The sequence below is a fragment of the Odocoileus virginianus genome, unplaced genomic scaffold, assembly GCF_023699985.2.
Source record: "Odocoileus virginianus isolate 20LAN1187 ecotype Illinois unplaced genomic scaffold, Ovbor_1.2 Unplaced_Contig_2, whole genome shotgun sequence".
Taxonomy (NCBI): Eukaryota; Metazoa; Chordata; class Mammalia; order Artiodactyla; family Cervidae; genus Odocoileus; species Odocoileus virginianus.
In genome coordinates this window covers 3,354,522-3,373,206 of record NW_027224319.1, presented here as the reverse complement: position 1 = coordinate 3,373,206, position 18,685 = coordinate 3,354,522, and the positions used below count along the sequence as shown (strand labels likewise).

The following is an 18,685-nucleotide window of genomic DNA, read 5'->3' as shown; positions in this document are numbered from 1 at the left end:
CAAGACCCTTGGGCCTAAAGTCCACCTGAAACCAAAATCACCAATGTCAAAGACACTAACGGTGCTCGAGACACCCAGAAATCCCCCCATACACGATGGGTGTCCTTGCTTGTGACACCCCAGAGCAGCTAAACAGCACAAGGAAACTGGGGGGAGGGTGCTAATGAGGACTCCTCAGAGCTCAGAGAGGACTCGGAAAGCATCAACGGAGGGGAAACACCGCAAAAAGGGAAATAAACCCAACTACAAAAGCAAACCTCCAGACAGACTAAAGACCTCAGACTTTCTGTGAAACACAAAAGCCATTGTGTTAGAAAATACAGGTGGCTGTCTTTGACTTTGGCGAGGTAAGGATTTCCATCCACTTACCTTCCACTAGTAATGGGCTTCCCTAGTAGCTCAGTTGGTAAAGAATCTGCCTGCAAGGCAGGAGACCCCGGTTCGATTCCTGGGTCGGGAAGATCCCCTGGAGAAGGGATAGGCTACTCACTCCAGTATTCTTGGGCTTCTCTGGTGGCTCAGCTGGTAAAGAATCCACCTGCGATGTGGGAGACCTAGGATTGATCCTGGGTTGGGAAGATCCCGTGGAGAAGGGAACAGCTACCCACTCCAGTATTCTGGCCTGGAGAATCCCATGGACTATACAGTCCATGGGGTCTCAAAGAGATGGACACAACTGAGCGACTTTCACTTTCATAGTAAGCTCATCAGGAAGGCCCTGATCCTCTCCCAGCCTCATCAGACCCTTTGTGTGGTGTTAGCTGGAGCTGCCAGATTCACTGTTATCTCACTGTCGCCCCAACCCTCTGATTGGTTCCTCTAGAACGGTTTAATGCTCTGAGTATGTGCTACATTCCCTGAGGATCTAACTGTAATTTTAACTCAGCCTTGGGCTAAGAGGGCTTGGTAATCGTCTAACTGAGGGCAATAAATTGAATAGAAGGAAAGCAAGTCAGGGATGAGAAGATGGCTACAACATAGCATTAGTATCTAAAACGCATAAAGAACATCAATAATCCTGAGAAAAAGACAACTGTGTGTGTGTTTGTATACCTAGACAGGGATAAACATGCAGACTTATATGACTGCAAAAATAAGTGTATGCTCATACATACATGTAAACCAAATGTCAACAGTCTCCTCTGAGTAAAGGAAATGGTGATTTTTATTAGTTTTTTTCCCCTCCTGCAATCACTACGTGTATTACTTTTATTGCCTGAACAATAAACTTTAATGGAGTGAGAGTGTGAAGGGCAATGGAGCGTATGTTAGAAGTCTTAGCTCTCCAAACTTTCCTTCTGTCCTCCCCTCAGAGTTGTTCTAGGAGGTTCTCATTATAGAACCTTCACAAGCACTTCCCAACTAAACTAGAGGAAAGAATGAGTACCTATAGATCAGTCATTTTGGGGTCCCTAACAGAATCCTCTGACATCCACAGAAGTTTGATTTAATAATGCTACTGACTTACAGTTCTCCCCCTCCATAAAAGGATTCCAGAGGACTCAGAGTTTCAGAAAGGAAAGTGAGAGCTAACAAGAGTGTCTTCTCCACCTCGTGCCCCGACCAGGCTCAGGGTGAGAACCAGCGTGCTGCTTCCCTACAGTCAAGGCAACACGAAGAGCCCACCGTTAGGAGGAGCTGCCCAGACGTGCAGCGAAACAGTCTCCCCCGCCACACACACGGTCTGGCTGCAAGTCCGTGGCGCGCCCCGGCTCTGCTGCTCCCATCTGGGGTGTCCCAACCAGGATGAGCCGGTGCTGATAAGACCCGAGGAAGCAAGGCTGCAGCTGCGAAGGAGGTCACTAGAGGGAGCAAGCAGGCTGCCTGGAAACGCACAGGACTTCCCAGGGAGAGAGAAAGCTTCTGAGCCAACGTGTGGAGAACACCCAGCTCTTCTCTTGGAATGGGATCTGGGACGTTCTAAGGAATCTTGGCAGGAATTAGCTTTTTGATTTAATAGAGGGTAGATCACCTCTCTTCCAAAAATCACAAAGGAAAAGGATCACACACACCAAACTCAAACCCTGTAGCATTCTAAGAAAGATAAACGAGAGCTGTTTCACATATGATAACAAAGATTTTTTTAAACAATCACATCTGTCTGTGATGGCCGTCAGTGCATATTTCTGTAAGCTACAGAGAATAGTGTAAAATGATAAGCTCACCCTGGAGAAGAAACTCTTAAAGTATTTATCTCTGACTCAGTGGGGCTGTCTGGAACTTAGCTCAGGGAATGAATCAGAAATATGAATAAATGTTCACTTGGATCCAAAGTGGCAGCCTTAGAGGAAGTGATCACATAAAGCAGAGTACATTTAAATGTAACCTGTAGCCATTTAAAATACCCTTCAAATAAGTGTTTCAGTGGATGAGAAAATGCTTTACTATAGGAGGATACTCAAATTACGTGAGTAAGGGGAAAATGCAAGCTAGATACCTGCAACTCCATTTAAAGCACAATTCCCTTTTGGTAATCTATACCCACACACACACCACTGATGCTAAAAAGAAAAAGGAATATTGCATACTAAGTTCAGTTCAGTTCAGTCACTCAGTCGTGTCTGACTCTGCGACCCCATGAACTGCAGCACGCCAGGCCTCCCTGTCCATCACCAACTCCCGGAGTCCACCCAAACCCATGTCCATTGAGTCAGTGATGCCATCCAACCATCTCATCCTCTGTCGTCCCCTTCTCCTCCTGCTCTCAATCTTTCCCAGCATCAGGGTCTTTTCAAATGAGTCAACTCTTCGCATCAGGTGGCCAAAGTATTGGAGTTTCAGCTTCAACATCAGTCCTTCCAATGAACACCCAGGACTGATCTCCTTTAGGATGGACTGGTTGGATCTCCTTGCAGTCCAAGGGACTCTCAAAAGTCTTCTCCAACACCACAGTTCAAAAGCATCAATTCTTCTGTGCTCAGCTTTCTTTATAGTCCAACTCTCACATCCATACGTGACTACTGGAAAAACCATAGCCTTGACTAGACAGACCTTTGTTGACAAAGTAATGTCTCTGCTTTTTAATATGCTATCTATGTTGGTCATAACTTTCCTTCCAAGGAGTAAGCGTCTTTTAATTTCATGGCTGCAATCACCATCTGCAGTGATTTTGGAGCCCCCAAAAATAAAGTCAGCCACCATTTCCACTGTTTCCCCATCTATTTGCCATGAAGTGATGGGACCAGATGCCATGATCTTAGTTTTCTGAATGTTGAGCTTTAAGCCAACTTTTTCACTCTCCTCTTTCACTTTCATCAAGAGGCTCTTTAGTTCTTCTTCACTTTCTGCTGTAAGGGTGGTGTCATCTGCATATCTGAGGTTATTGATATTTCTCCCAGCAATCTTGATTCCAGCTTGTGCTTCCTCCAGCCCAGTGTTTCTCATGATGTACTCTGCATATAAGTTAAATAAGCAGGTGACAATATACAGGTTTGATGTACTCCTTTCCCTATTTGAAACCAATGTGTTGTTCCATGTCCAGTTCTAACTGTTGCTTCCTGACCTGCATACAGGTTTCTTAAGAGGCAGGTCAGGTGGTCTGGTATGCCCATCTCTTGAAGAATTTTCCACAGTTTATTGTGATCCACACAGTCAAAGGCTTTGGCATAGTCAATAAAGCAGAAATAGATGTTTTTCTGGAACTCTCTTGCTTTTTCGATGACCCAGCGGATGTTGGCAATTTGATCTCTGGTTCCTCTGCCTTTTCTAAAACCAGCTTGAACATCTGGAAATTCACGGTTCACATATTGCTGAAGCCTGGCTTGGAGAATTTTAAGCATTACTTTACTAGCATGTGAGATGAGTGCAATTATGTGGTAGTTTGAGCATTCTTTGGCATTGCCTTTCTTTGGGATTGGAATGAAAACTGACTTTTTCCAGTCCTGTGGCCACTGCTGAGTTTTCCAAATTTGCTGACATATTGAGTGCAGCACTTTCACAGCATCATCTTTCAGGATTTGAAACAGCTCAACTGGAATTCCATCACCTCCACTAGCTTTGTTTGTAGTGATGCTTCCTAAGGCCCACTTGACTTCACATTCCAGGATGTCTGGCTCTAGGTGAGTGTGAGTGATCACACCATCATGATTATCTGGGTCGTGAAGATCTTTTTTGTACAGTTCTTCTGTGTATTCTTGCCACCTCTTCTTAATATCTTCTGCTTCTGTTAGGTCCATACCATTTATTATTAAAGGCCCATGTCCTTTATTGAGCCCATCTCTGCATGAAATGTTCCCTTGGTAACTCTAATTTGCTTGAAAAGATCTCTAGTCTTTCCCATTCTATTGTCTTCCTCTAGTTTTTAGCACTGGTCAATAGTATTACAGGAAAATTTCACTTTCTATTTTGTATTTTTCTTTCAAAAACTTAGCTATTGTTATATAGCACTGACAGGCTTATTCAAGGGAAATTTCACTTAGCACTTTATACCTTTCAATATTTACAATTTTTTTCTATTATTTTAATACAGCAGAAGATGGTATAAGAGAAATTTTACCTTCCGCTTCACACATTTTAGATTAAAATTTTCTAGAATCATATATTCATAATCTGAGAAACAATACTCTCTTCTTAATTTTCAAAGAAAACTCATGTAATAATGTGAAAAGTAAAAAAAAAAAAAAAAAAGTAAAATTCAACTAAGTAATGAAGAAATTAAAAAAAAAAAGACGGGAAAGGAAATCTGTCCAAGAATGACAGTGCCTCTGGGTAGACATACATGGTGTCTGCATGACTGTGGGGGGTGAGGGGGGAATTCACTAGTTGTTTGCTTCTTTATACTCTCCTCAACTTCCCCAAACTTAATAATGAGCAGGTGTCAGTTTGATGATCATTCTGAAAAGTGCCCAACTGGCTAGACAAATCCTCTCCCTGCCCGGTCCCAGAGCTGAGGAGTCCCATATCCAGACCCCAGAGGCGAGGGGCGAGGGCAGCAGACAGAGGTTGCATCTGTATTTCCTGTATTACCAAAAAAATATAAATAAACAAGGATTTCCCCCACAGACCCAAGAAGGTGGGACCTTCCTCTGCTCTGAAGGACTCAAACTGCAGTTTTCACAAAAGTTTTAAAAGATCCACACCGCCCCCCCCCCACCCAGTTTAGAAACTGATTTCCACACCCATAATTAGTTTGCATTTTGTCAAAGTGAGAGAAAGAAACTAACATCTGTTGATGGCCTCCTGTTGTTTCAAGTACTGTATTTAGAAGTTTCGTACACTAAAAAATAGTTTTTAAAGTATCTGAATACACTGCCACACATGTTACTACATTATTAGTCCCCTTTCTGTTCCCACCTTCCACGTTCCTTTCACAGAGACATGTCACAAATCACTCCCTGTCTCCTACTCTAGGATGCATTCACTGGGGAAAGAATTCACCAAAGAATTAGGCAGAAATTGGACCCATCATGTGTCAACATCACGGAGCAGTGTGGGGATGTAGGAACTGGGGATCACTGGACATGATAGCCAGTGATCTGTGGCCAGCAGTCTGGGTTTCCTCTTCTCTTTCATAAAGATACCATATGTTGCTGTTTACTCGTTAAGTCGTGTCTGACTCTTTGAGACCCCATGGACTGTAGCCCATCAGGCTCCTCTGTCCATGGGATTTCCCAGGCAAGAATACTGGAGTGGGTTGCCATTTCCTTCTCCAGGGGATCTTCCTGACCCAGGGATCAAACCCACGTCTCCTGCATTGGCAGGCGGATTCTTTACCACTGAGCCACCGGGGAAGCCCTAAAGACACTATGGCAAGTGAGTGTTAGTTGCTCAATTATGTCCAACTCTTTGTGACCCATGGACTGCAGCCCACCAGGCTCCTCTGTCCATGGAATTCTCCAGGCAAGAATACTGGAGTGGGTAGCCATTTCCTTCTCCAGGGGATCTTCCCCAGACCCAGGGACTGAACCCAGGTCTCCCGCACTGCAGGCGGATTCTTTACCAGCTGAGCCACCAGGGTACTTACAGGTCAAACAATACCATCTCCATTTCCTACATTAGGAAGGCTCAGCGAGGCTCGCCCAGGTAGTAAGTGGGCAGGTTGGAAGCCAGGCCATCTGACGCTGACGTGTGTGCTTGCTCCATTGCACCATGAGCCCGCCTGCGCAGTTTAACATTTGCTGAGTGCACACCGCCATGGGGAATCCAGTCTCTCTCTCCCTCCCAGGGAATGGAGAAGGGCGTTTTCATTTTTTAAAGTGCTTTCTATGTACTGGGCACTTTAGCTACCCTGTATCCCTCTAACTGTCTTGACAATTCTGTAAAAATCCCCTGCGATGGCACCCATGTGGGGTATAACTTGACTGGTGACGACCCCAATCTTCTACCCTAGGCACGCTGAAGGAAGGTAGGGCCAGGCAGAATATAGCAAGCGAACTCATCCTGAAAAGCAGGGAGGCAGAAAGAAGGTCTTCTCCAGGCTGACTCACTCTAGATCTAGCCAATGAAACAGACACCAATGAACTGGGAAATTCCTGGAATCACAGCCGCTGTCCTGAAAGTTCCAGGCCAGTGGGGGACCCCGAACGGTCCTCACTGACAAATAAGCTAGAGCAGCCAAGCACCACCAGGTGGCGCCAGACCACAGCCAAGGCGGGACAGGCAGGACCCCACACAGCAGGGCTGAGAACTCCAGGCTGGTTGGTGGGTGCTGAGGCTGGCTGGGGTCATCTCATTAAACCCGGCAATAATGTGACCCCAGACTGTAAGCAGTTTACCTCCACTGACTGCATTATACGCAGCTTCACTGAGTCTTCACGTTGCAGATAAGGAAACAAAAGCTAAAGAGGTCAAGCAAATTTGGCTATGTGGCCAAAGTCAAGTACAAGAGCCCAGGCCTCACAAGAAACCCTCTCTAGTATTCTTGCCTGAGAAATCCCATGGACAGGGAGCCTGATGGGTACAGTCCATGGGGTCGCAAAGAGTCAGACACAACTGAGCAACTGAACAACAAACACTCACTTGTGCTAAGTCAACACTCTTTCCATCCCACCATACCATCCCTTTGCCCTGGAACAGACGGTGGGAGGGGAAGAAGGTGGATTTCTTGACCTTCCCAATCATACTTCTTCCCCATGTGACTCCCCTGAGTGGTGGTGACAAGTCACAGTCCTCACACTTCCTATGGTGGCACATATTTGGAGCCAGCGGAGTCGTGCCAGAGCTCATACAGACCAGAAGATAAAGCAGAATGGCCAAGGCGTGACCACGAGAAAACAGGCCAGCAGTTCTCGAACTTCAGCACACTTCAGAACACACAAGATTTCTACGGCCCCTCCTCAGAGATTCTGACTTAGGTCCGGGAAGGGCCTGAGGATCTGCCTGTCGAATGACTTCTCAGGTGATGCTGACCATGTTGGTCCAGGGACCACACCTGGAGAACCACTGAGTTGGGCTGTGCCTCAGGCCTGTCTCTGAACCAGCATCTCCACTAGAAGAGTTTCATCTTGGTCAAACAGAAGAGCTAAGCCCTGGACCAGGACTTTCCTGGTAGCAGTCCAAGGGTTAAGAATCCACCTGGCAATGCAGGGCACGTGAGTTTCATCTCTGGTCCGGAACTAAGATCTCACACGTCATGGTGCAACTAAACCCGTGTGCCAAAACTACTGAGCCCACGTTGCCTGGAGCCTGTGCTCCGCGACGAGAGAAGCCACCGGAACAAGAAGCCCGCACGCTGCAACTAGAAAGGAGCCACCAAGTCTCGCAACTGGGGAGGTCCGAGCAGCGACAAAGGGCCTGCGAGCTGCAGGTAAGGCCCAGCGCAGCAAGAAGTAAACACCCAAACCATTCCTGTAACAGTCAGCATCGAACAGAAAGCTGCTGAGAAGGAAGAAGGTGTGTCGGGTTACATCTTTGCAACTCTACTTTCAGAGTCATCCTGCTTCAAGCAGAGGAAGTCCCTCAAATGGGAAACAGCTGGTGACAGGCATACGAAAAATTTTCCAAATGAAGAGTTTTTTCCAGCGCTGTGGAATATAGTAGTCAAAGTCACTCTTTATTTTCTGATCACAATAGCTCATAAAATATTGACTAATAAATGTACAGACTCATCAAGAATCCACTCCAAAAAGCCACTTCCCATAGATGCAGCGAATGAATATTTTATATACGTCTACAGGGGCACCTTCAGATGAGAAATGTGGATAAAGTCAGCGTAGTTTAGTCAAGGAAAGAGCAGCTGAGGACGACACAAGAGGTCGGCCACTTAGTGTGACAAATAAAACTAAACTTGCATTACTCCCCATTCTTCCTGATTTCTAGAAATAGAAACAGCTCATCTATTCTGGAAAAGTAATTGGCCCTTAGCGGTAAGACCTTACCGCAAATTTGTTTCCAAAATATCTCCCTGAAAAGCAACAATGCAGTTTTCCCGACAATGAAGATACTTGCTGAGAGAAGTAAAAACCAGGAATCCTTCAGATATGTTTTTATTGTACTGTTCCAACTGGTAACTTTACCTGTGCCACCCACATTGGCTACCAGCCCATAGGTGGCCACTGTTATGTAATTCTGTATTAATCAAAATAACATTAAAAATTCAGTTTAAGAGCTTCCCTAGTGACTCAACTCAAGAATCCTCCTGCCAATGGTGGGATGTGGGTTCGATCCCTGATGCGGGACGATCCACATGCCGCAGAGCAACTAAGCCCGTGTGCAACCACTACTGACGCCTGTGCACCCTGGAGCCCGTGCTCCACCACAAGAGAAGCCACTGCAATGAAAAACCCACACACACGAGAGAGCAGCCCCCACTTGACGCAACTAGAGAAAAGCCCGTGCAACAATGAAGACCCAGCACAGTGAAATAAATAATTTTTTTTTTTTAATTCAGTTCAGGAGAAGGAAACGGCAACCCACTCCAGTATTCTTGCCTGGGAAATTCCATGGAGAGAGAGGAGCCTGGTGGGCTACAGTCCATGGGGTCGTGAAAGAGTCAGACACGACTCGGCGCCCAAACGAGAACAACATTTCAATGTGTAATAAAATTAAAATGTCTGCTCCAAAAAGAAGAAAAAAAAAATGAGTTCAAGCTTCCTCAAGCAGGGTCTGGGGAAGGAGCGTCAGGTGTCACGTCAGGCTTCGAGGGTGGACGAGGAAGATAAGGCATGCAAGCACAAACAGGAGGAGAAGCAGAAGAAACTCGAGGAGCTACAAGCAAAGGGCAAAGGCCCTGGGGAAAGGCCCCTGGCCACATGTGGAGTTAAGAAATCCAGCCAAAGGGAAGCTACTCCTTGTGCCAAGGCAACGATGATCCTTAGTTCCATCCTGTGTAAACATCTGGATTCGCTGCCATAACAGCTGTTGCCACCTATAGCTAGAATTAAATGTTGTCTTGGAACCTCCTGTACATTTAAGAATAAACTTTTGTTAAAAAAAAAAAAATCAGTTCAAGTATTTGAACAAGTACCTTTCAAGTACCCGAAGGCCACTTGCGACCAGGGCAGCTATAGAACACCTCCGTCATCCACAGAAGTCTACCTGATCTACTTCTGCAAACAGCTTTTCCAGAACAGGTTAACTGTTAGAAGGCATTGCTAGTAACAAAGCAACAGAAAGAAACCAAGCAAATTGGTTGGGTTCCAATGAACAGTCCACCTGGACTCACGCTGAAGTCCACATAGGCTCACGCCGGCCCAGTGGGACGAGGAACAAAGCAGAAAGAGGAAAGTGGAAAAGCACTCAGGCTGGGGTCCTTGGCTTCGACTTCCCAGCAGTGAGAGGCTGGCTGGCCACCTACACCCCTGGGTCCCTTCAGAGGAGAGGACAAGATTAGGGATGACGGTGTGCCCAGCACAGCACCAGCTCATACCAAGCATGTGCCATAAGTCACTGTTGCCAGGATCCCATCGAAAACCTTCCACTTCTGAAGCAAAAAAATCACCTCCACCTCTTTGTCCAAAACCTCCAGATCACTGCTGCTTTCTCAGTTTTTCTGTGGTCAAGGGCCAAGTCTTGGGAGTTTTGTTTTTAATTTCCATCTGCCAGACTTATTTTCTCATAAAATACAATAACACGGGGAAATGAAAACATATGAAATCCAAGCCTCAATTTGCTTTGTCAAGTTGTTAAGAAAGTGTTCAATGTCTGTTGAAAGTGTTGGGAAAAGCCTCCATGTCTGTGCTTCTGTCCTCACTGGTCAAGGACCACACTCTTAAGCAGTCCACTCCACACTCCAATCCTCTTCTAAATCACCGCTCCAGAGTCCTTTTTTTTTTTTTTTATCCTTACAGTTTTACAAATCCATTCTCTTGTTTTCCACGTTCATTCTTCCAGACCATCGTCATCTGGGTCAGGAAAGAGAACGCTGCACAGAAAGAAAAAAAAAAAAAAAAAACCCAGAGCTTTGCAGAGGGTCTCCTTGGAGGATTTAGCAGAGCACAGATCAGCACAGGCATGTGAAGAAAATAACCACAGCTGGGGCCGAAAGACATCCAGAAGGATGAGAGAGAACAGTGCCTGATGTTCACAAGGGCCGGAAACGGTCTATTCCCAGCAGAGAGACTGGGAGGACGCGTGATAATCCAGGCGATGCTGAGTAAGGTTGTGCCCTGTGTTGGAGGGAATAGTTAACCCTAGACTGAGGTCTGCTGTATAAAGAAAGCTGAGCACCCAAGAATTGATGCTTTTGAACTGTGGGGTTGGAGAAGACTCTTGAGAGTCCCTTGGACTGCAAGGAGATCCAACCAGTCCATCCTAAAGGAAATCAGTCCTGAATATTCATTGGAAGGACTGATGCTGAAGCTGAAACTCCAATACTTTGGCCACCTGATGTGAAGAACTGACTCACTGGAAAAGATCCTGATGCTGGGAAAGATTGAAGGCAGGAGGAGAAGGGGATGACAGAGGATGAGATGGCTGGATGGCATCACCAACTCAATGGACATGGGTTTGGGTTCGGACTCCGGGAGTTGGTGATGGACAGGGAGGCCTGGCGTGCTGCAGTCCATGGGGTCGCAAAGAGTTGGACAGGACTGAGCGATTGAACTGAACTCTGCTGTAAACTCACTTAGCAAATCATGAAAAACACCCTGGAAAGGATCACTGTTTCCAAGTAACTTATCTGCACCCCAGAAGATTTAGCTGCTCAAGATGATTTAATAGAATGTAAAAATACCCAGGACTCAATAAGGTATGGTTCACAATGCATGGCTTTCAAAGATGACCCGGTAGGCAAAGAAGCAAGAAAACACATCCCATAATGAAGAAAATAATCCATCTGTGGAAATCAACCCAGGTCTTACACAGACATTAGAATTAGTAAAGAAGGATAAGTTACTGTTGTTCTATTCCATGTAACAGCAAACAACTTTGCCCCAAACAGCGACCCAGAAGATATTAAGAGGCCCAGACTGAACTGCTAGAGATGAAAAGTATGTCAGAGGTGAGAGAGACACTGAATGGGATTAAATGCAGATTACACATTGCAAGAGATAAAATCTATGACATTAAAGGCACAGCAATAGAAAGTGTCTGAAATGCAACAGAGAGGAAAAGAATTTGAGAAATGGAAAGGCTGTGAAGTGAGCCATGGGACTTCAAGGTGCCAAAATGGGAATTCCTTGGCTGTCTAGCAATTAGGATGGGGTGCTTTCACTGCTGAGGGTGTTGGTTCAACCCCTGGTGTGGAATTAAGATCCTGCAAGCTACAGTGTGTGTGGGGGGGAAACTATCTATCTATCTATCTATCTATATATATATATATATATATACACACACACACACACATATATATATATCCAGGTACATCATGATCAAATTTCTCAAAATCAATGACAAAGAGAAAACCTTAATCAGAGGAAAAAGATGTTACATACAGAAAGACAAAGATAAAGATTGCATTGGAGTTCTGGTTGAAAACAAGACGAGCAAGAAGACAGTGAAACAACATCTTTAGAAATGAAATAAAAAGCTATCAACCTAGAATTATACACCCAGCAAATATATATATATATATATATATATATATATATATATATATATATATATTTCTACATATATATTTTAGGACAATTTATATATATATGTGTGTGTGTGTGGATGTGTGTGTGTGTGTGTGTGTGTATATATATATATCTTTTAAAACCAAAGTGAAGTAAGAATGAATTCAGACATTCAAAAGCTGAAAGAATTCTTCACAGGCAGATCTGCACTACCAAAAAAAAAAAAACTTAAGTCTTTCAAGGAGAAAGAAAATGGAACCAGATGAAAACCTGGATGTAAACAAAGGAATGAAAAGGACCAGAAACAGTAACTATTTTTGTTGCTGTTGTTATTAGTTAAATCTCTTTAAAAGATAATTGATTCAGTTCAGTTCAGTTCAGTCACTCAGTCACGTCCGACTCTTTGCAACCCCATGAACCACAGCACGCCAGGCCTCCCTGTCCATCACCAACTCCTGGAGTCCACCCAAACCCATGTCCATTGAGTCGGTGATGCCATCTAACCATCTTATTCTCTGTTGTCCCCTTCTCCTCCTGCCCTCAATCTTTCCCAGCATCACGTCTTTTCAAATGTGTCAGCTCTTAGCATTAAGTGGCCAAAGTATTGGAGTTTCAGCTTCAACATTAGTCCTTCCAATGAACACCCAGGACTGATCTCCTTTAGGATGGACTGGTTGGATCTCCTTGCAGTCCAAGGGACTCTCAAGAGTCTTCTCCAACACCACAGTTCAAAAGCATCAATTCTTCAGCGCTCAGCTTTCTTTATAGTCCAACTCTCACATCCATACATGACCACACAGAAAAACCATAGCCTTGACTAGACGGACCTTTGTTGGCAAAGTAATGTCTCTGCTTTTTAATGTGCTATCTAGGTTGGTCATAACTTTCCTTCCAAAGAATAAGCATCTTTTAATTTCATGGCTGCAACCACCATCTGCAGTGATTTTGGAGCCTCCCAAAATAAAGTCAGCCACTGTTTCCACTGTTTACCCATCTATTTGCCATGAAGTGATGGGACCAGATGCCATGATCTTAGTTTTCTGAATGTTGAGCTTTAAGCCAACTTTTTCACTCTCCTCTTTCACTTTCATCAAGAGGCTCTTTAGTTCTTCTTCACTCTCTGCCATAAGGGTGGTGTCATCTGCATATCTGAGGTTATTGATATTTCTCCCGGCAATCTTGATTCCAGCTTGTGCTTCCTCCAGCCCAGTGTTTCTCATGATGTACTCTGCATGTAAGTTAAATAAGCAGGGTGACAATATACAGCCTTGACGTACTCCTTTCCCTATTTGAAACCAGTCTGTTGTTCCATGTGCAGTTCTGTCGCTTCCTGACCTGCGTACAGGTTTCTCAAGAGGCAGGTCAGGTGGTCTGGTATTCCCATCTCTTGAAGAATTTTCCACAGTTTATTGTGATCCACACAGTCAAAGGCTTTGGCATAGTCAATAAAGCAGAAATAGATGTTTTTCTGGAACTCTCTTGCTTTTTCGATGATCCAGCGGATGTTGGCAATTTGATCTCTGGTTCCTCTGTCTTTTCTAAAACCAGCTTGAACATCTGGAAGTTCACGGTTCATGTATTGCTGAAGCTTGACTTGGAGAATTTTATGCATTACTTTACTAGCGTGTGAGATGAGTGCAATTGTGTGGTAGTTTGAGCATTCTTTGGCATTGCCTTTCTTTGGGATTGGAATGAAAACTGACCTTTTCCAGTCCTGTGGCCACTTGATTAGCGCAACGGAATAAAATTGAAAGACCATAAGTAAACCCTAACATTTAGCATCAATTAATTTTTGATGAATATCCCAAGACAATCCAACTGATAAAGACTGGTCTTTTCAACAGATGGTGCTGGGAAAACTGGCTGTCCACATGCAAAAGAATGGATTTGAACTTCTGCCTCACACCACATACAAAAATGAACTCAAAATGGATCAAAGAGTTCAACCTAACAACTAAAACTAGAAAACTCTTAAGAAAATATGGGCATGAATCTTTACAACCTTTGTTAGGGCTATGTTTATTTAGATAAAGCACCAAAACCACAAGAAACAAAAGAAAAAATAGATAGACATTACATCACTACATCAAAATTAAAAACTTTTGTGCTGCAAATAATAATATCAAGAAAACGAAACAACGGTACACAGAATAAGAGAAAACATTGGCAAATTATATATCTGATAGATTTATATGAATAACATATAAAGAACTATTAAAATGTAGTAATAAAAAGACAAATAACCCAACTAAAAATGGGTAAAGGGTCCGAATAGACTTTTTCCAAATAAGACATACAACAAGCCCATGAAAAAAAGGCTCCCCATTACTGGTCATCAGGGAAATGCAAATCAAAACCACACTGAGATTCAACTTCACACTCACTAGGATGGTCAGAATCAGTCAGATAATCACAGGTGCTGGCAGGAAATGTGGAGACATTGGAACATTCATACACTGCTGGTGGGAATGTGAAATGGTGTCGCCACTTTGCAAAACGGTTCCTCAAAAAGCTAAACATGGAGTTACCATATGACCCACCAACTCCACTCCTAGGTATCTATCCTAGAGAACTGAAAAAAAAATATGTCCACACAAAAAAACATGCACAGGAATCCTCAGCGCAGCAAATGGCCAAAAAGTGGAAAGGAATATCCACTGACTGATGAATGAATAAAATGCAGTCTATCCGTGCAGTGGATCAGTATTCAGCCATAAAGAGTGATGAAGTTCTGATACACACTACAGCATAGCTGACTCTGGCTAACATGATGCCAAGTATTAATAAAATATGCTAGTTAAAAAGACCACATGCCTATGAATCTATTGATATGGAACATCCAGAATAGGCAAATCTACAGAGGAGAGGTTGGTTAGGGCTAGAAAGAGAGGGATGATCAGTGCCACCTTTATGCCCCCCGATATTTCCTCAGTGCTAACTGTGTGCTCTGCTTATAGTAAAGGTGGCAGATCAAGAGAAAAATCAACATCAGTTAAACACTGTCCCCATTCTCCCAAAACCAACCTCAGAGTGGGAGGCTCAGACCCTGCCAACAGTTTCAATCTGATCATAATTCCACACACCTCAAGACAGGTGTGGTGATCCTGAGATGGATACGAGACCCGTACAAAAGGGGCCACAACAGAGGCTGCCGTGGAGGACACCGCTCAGAGAGCGATGAGCACCTGCTGGGATGAAGCGGGAGGCACAGGGGCAGGAAAGCGGGGCGGGTGATGCTCAGTGTGGCCGGAGGTTCCCAGGGACACGGGGTGGAGGAGACGGTGGCAAGAGAGCGGACGCGAAAGGGGCTGGAACCACCAGCCTAAAGGAATCAGACTATGAGGTTATGAGAAGAAGTGGCTGAGGTCTCGGAGTTGGGGAGTGGTCCCCTCACAGCTGTGCTCAGAGGCCAGCTATGTGGACGGAGCTGGGCAGGGCAGCCGACAGGGCCTGAGGCGGTTCGGAGGGACAGAGGGGGTCTTCCCCCCGTGGGGCACCCAGACAGCAAACCCCCAGTGGTGGCCACTGCTGCTCGAACTCTCTGCCCAGGCACTGGATCTGCCACAGTCCCAGGCTGGCTGGTGCCCTCGCGGTGCCTATGGTCCTTGATCCACGCCCAGCCCCTGTGATGAGGGTTCTCTTCCCCTTTAAACCTTAACTGGCAGGAAGGTCACACTGGCTTTGAAACATCAAGTCAACAGAATCGTATGCAGCAGATGCTGCAGAAGACCATGGGGCGACGAGAAAGGAGCGTGAGACATGTTTCTAAATGGGAGAAACAGAACATAGAAGCAAGCACTGTGATAACTTCTGAGCACTTAGAATGTGGCTAGCGTGACCAAGGAATTAAATTTTTATTTCATTTTAATTAACGCAGTTTCAATTTAAATATAGAGAAGGCACTGGCACCCCACTCCAGTACTCTAGCCTGCAAAACCCCATGGATGGAGGAGCCTGGTAGGCTGCAGTCCATGGGGTCGCTAGGAGTCGGACACAACTGAGCGACTTCACTTTCACTTTTCACTTTCACGCACTGGAGGAGGAAATGGCAACCCACTCCAGTGTTCTCGTCTGGAGAATCCCAGGGACGGGGGAGCCTGGTGGGCTGCTGTCTATAGGGTCACACAGAGTGGGACATGACTGAAGTGACTTAGCAGCAGCAGCAGTAATTTAAATAGCCACATGCAGCTACTGACTACCATATTGGACACTGCAAGTCTCTACTTCCTAAACCATAGTTCACTTATCAGTAAGAAACAATCAGTAAGTTTATTGTTTTTAGCACTTTATACATCACAAAGGCACTATTTAGTCACATTGAAAAAACAAAAAACACGTGGGAGAAGAAAATCACCCATAACCCCAAAACAAAACAAATAACGTCGGTTCTGGAGAATCCTACAGACAGAGCAGCCTGGCAGGCTATGGTCCATAGGGTCACAGAGAGTCGGACACGACTGAAGTGACTTAGCACGCATGCATACTTACACGGGCGTCATTTTTGCCAGGTTTGTCATCACGGGGCTAACGTTAAGCCAAAATTTGGGCGCCCAGTGGCCCAGTCAAGTTGACACATAAAATTAATCATCACAGGGCCAGAGTGGGGGACAGAAATGTAAAAGAACATTTGAGAGATGGAATATTTGAGAAAGAGGAGGTGCTCTTAGCAGGATGAGATCACCAAGGAGACCCAAGCAGTGACTCTGATGGAAGCATAAAGCTCAGTTTTCTATAAAAGTTCTCACTCCCTAAATCCAGGATTCTGACACTCACTGCAACATCAAGTGTTAATTAGGGTGCAGTGAGCCCCTCCGTGTCAGAGCACCCTCCACTCTGCTTTTAGAGTTGAGGAGACCCTGGGTACCACCAGGGCTCACATTTGGTCGGGTTTTACTGAGGGAACGGGTACAGATTTCCACCCTAACCATGCGTATGCAAGTATCAGGTGCTTGGAATGTGGATGTGGCAATTAATGACACAGGTCACACTGGAGTTACCCTCCAACATGGCTTAAAAGTCCCAGACTCCTTTCTTGTCCCAGGCACAAAGAAGTTGATGCTTCCCTGCTGTCAGGGACGTCATGGCCTCGGAGGCAGCAAGAGTCTGCTCTGGGAAACCAAGTCCTTTCCCAATCCTGCGCCTGCAGCAGAAGGGGATTTGCTGGAGAGGGACACGTGACCCTGTGACAACACGCCAAGTAAAAGCCTCTCCTCTGACCCGCACAACCCTTTGCCCAGCTCCGTCTATTTTGGTGGTTTCCTGATTCTGCCCTCATCCACTGGTTCCCTTTGTTATCTGCCCACTCTCCCTTTCTTACATTCTTGATCTTCAGCTTTTCCCCGAGATCCAGCTGACTCATTCAGCTCACACGCCAATGCTGAATGTGATGAGAAATATCGGGAATGACTCAACAGCTCAGAAAACTCAGGGATCAAAGGGCTTAAGAAGGAACAGATCCCTAATGAAAGCCTTTAATCCATTTCTCTCCAATGGGTGCATCACACCCGCTACCGAATTCTGACTCCCCTATTCCAAGTACCAGGACACTCTTCTGCATTCACACAGAGAAAATATCCCAGGACCCAATCTTTGCTGTCACACAGCACCCAGGCAGAACTGAACCTGAGATGTCACGGCAAGATCCCATGTCTCTCTAAGCAAAGCTCATTAGATACAGTGGCTAAGAGCAAGGGCTGTGGGTCCACACGGTTCTGGCTTCCAGTGTCAACCAGGCTATTCAACATCGATATAACCAACCAGAAGGAAACTCAACTTTCCAAGCCTCTGCTCATCTGTGAAATGATAGTAATAACAATGCTGAACTCACTTGGGTTGATACGCCGATTCAATGAGCTACTGCAGGTGGAGCGCTTGGGGCAGGGACAGGCCGACAATAAGCTAGAAAGCTTACCTGTGAATTACTTATAAATACTGAGATGACTCTTAAGAAGCAGGCCTGCCACGAACTAAAGGGAGACCTCCTTGATTCAGGCTCGACTATTTCAGAATCTGGACATCTCTGAAAGCTGTGCTGCTGAGGCAGCATATACGAAACATCACTTTGCCAACAAAGGTCCATATAGTCAAAGCTATGGTTTTTCCAGTAGTCATGTACAGATGTGAGAGTTGGACCATAAAGAAGGCTGAGTGCCAAAGAATTGATGCTTTTGAACTGTGGTGCTGGAGAAGACTCTTGAGAGTCCCTTGGACAGCAAGGAGATCAAACCAGTCAATTCTAAAGAAAATCAACCCTGAATATTCATTGGAAGGACTGATGCTGAAGCTGAAACTCCAATACGTTTGGCCACCTGATGCAAAAGAGCTGACTCATTAGAAAAGACCCTGATGCTGGAAACATTAAGGGCAGTAGGACAAGGGGTCTACAGAGGATGAGATGGTTAGATAGCATCACTGACTCAACAGACATGAGTTTGAGCAAACTCTGGGAGATGGTGAAGGACAGGGAAGCCTGGCATGCTGCAGTCCATGGGGTTGCAAAGAGTCGGACATGACTGAACAACAACCATGATTTTAGAGGTGATGCTTAGACTTATTTGGTAACAGAAACGAAACACCCTCCAACCACCCTCTGGTACTTTAGCTGTGACCTTCCTGGTGGATGAATCATCAGTCATTGATTTATTCACTAAGAACCTCTGTCCCACAAATCTGGGCTTATTTCTAGTTGTTTTATTTACTTAAAGGAATGAAATGGCACTTTCTAGTGTTCTCACTGCAGACTCTCATTA

The 18,685-nt window shown here is 45.1% G+C and overlaps 1 protein-coding gene across 1 annotated transcript in view; it reads right to left on the bottom strand.

Moving 5' to 3' along the window:
- The window catches only part of LIMD1 (LIM domain containing 1), a 72,663-nt gene that overhangs the window by 16,678 nt on the left and 37,300 nt on the right, over window positions 1–18,685 (bottom strand). The gene's annotated exons all lie outside the window — the stretch shown is intronic.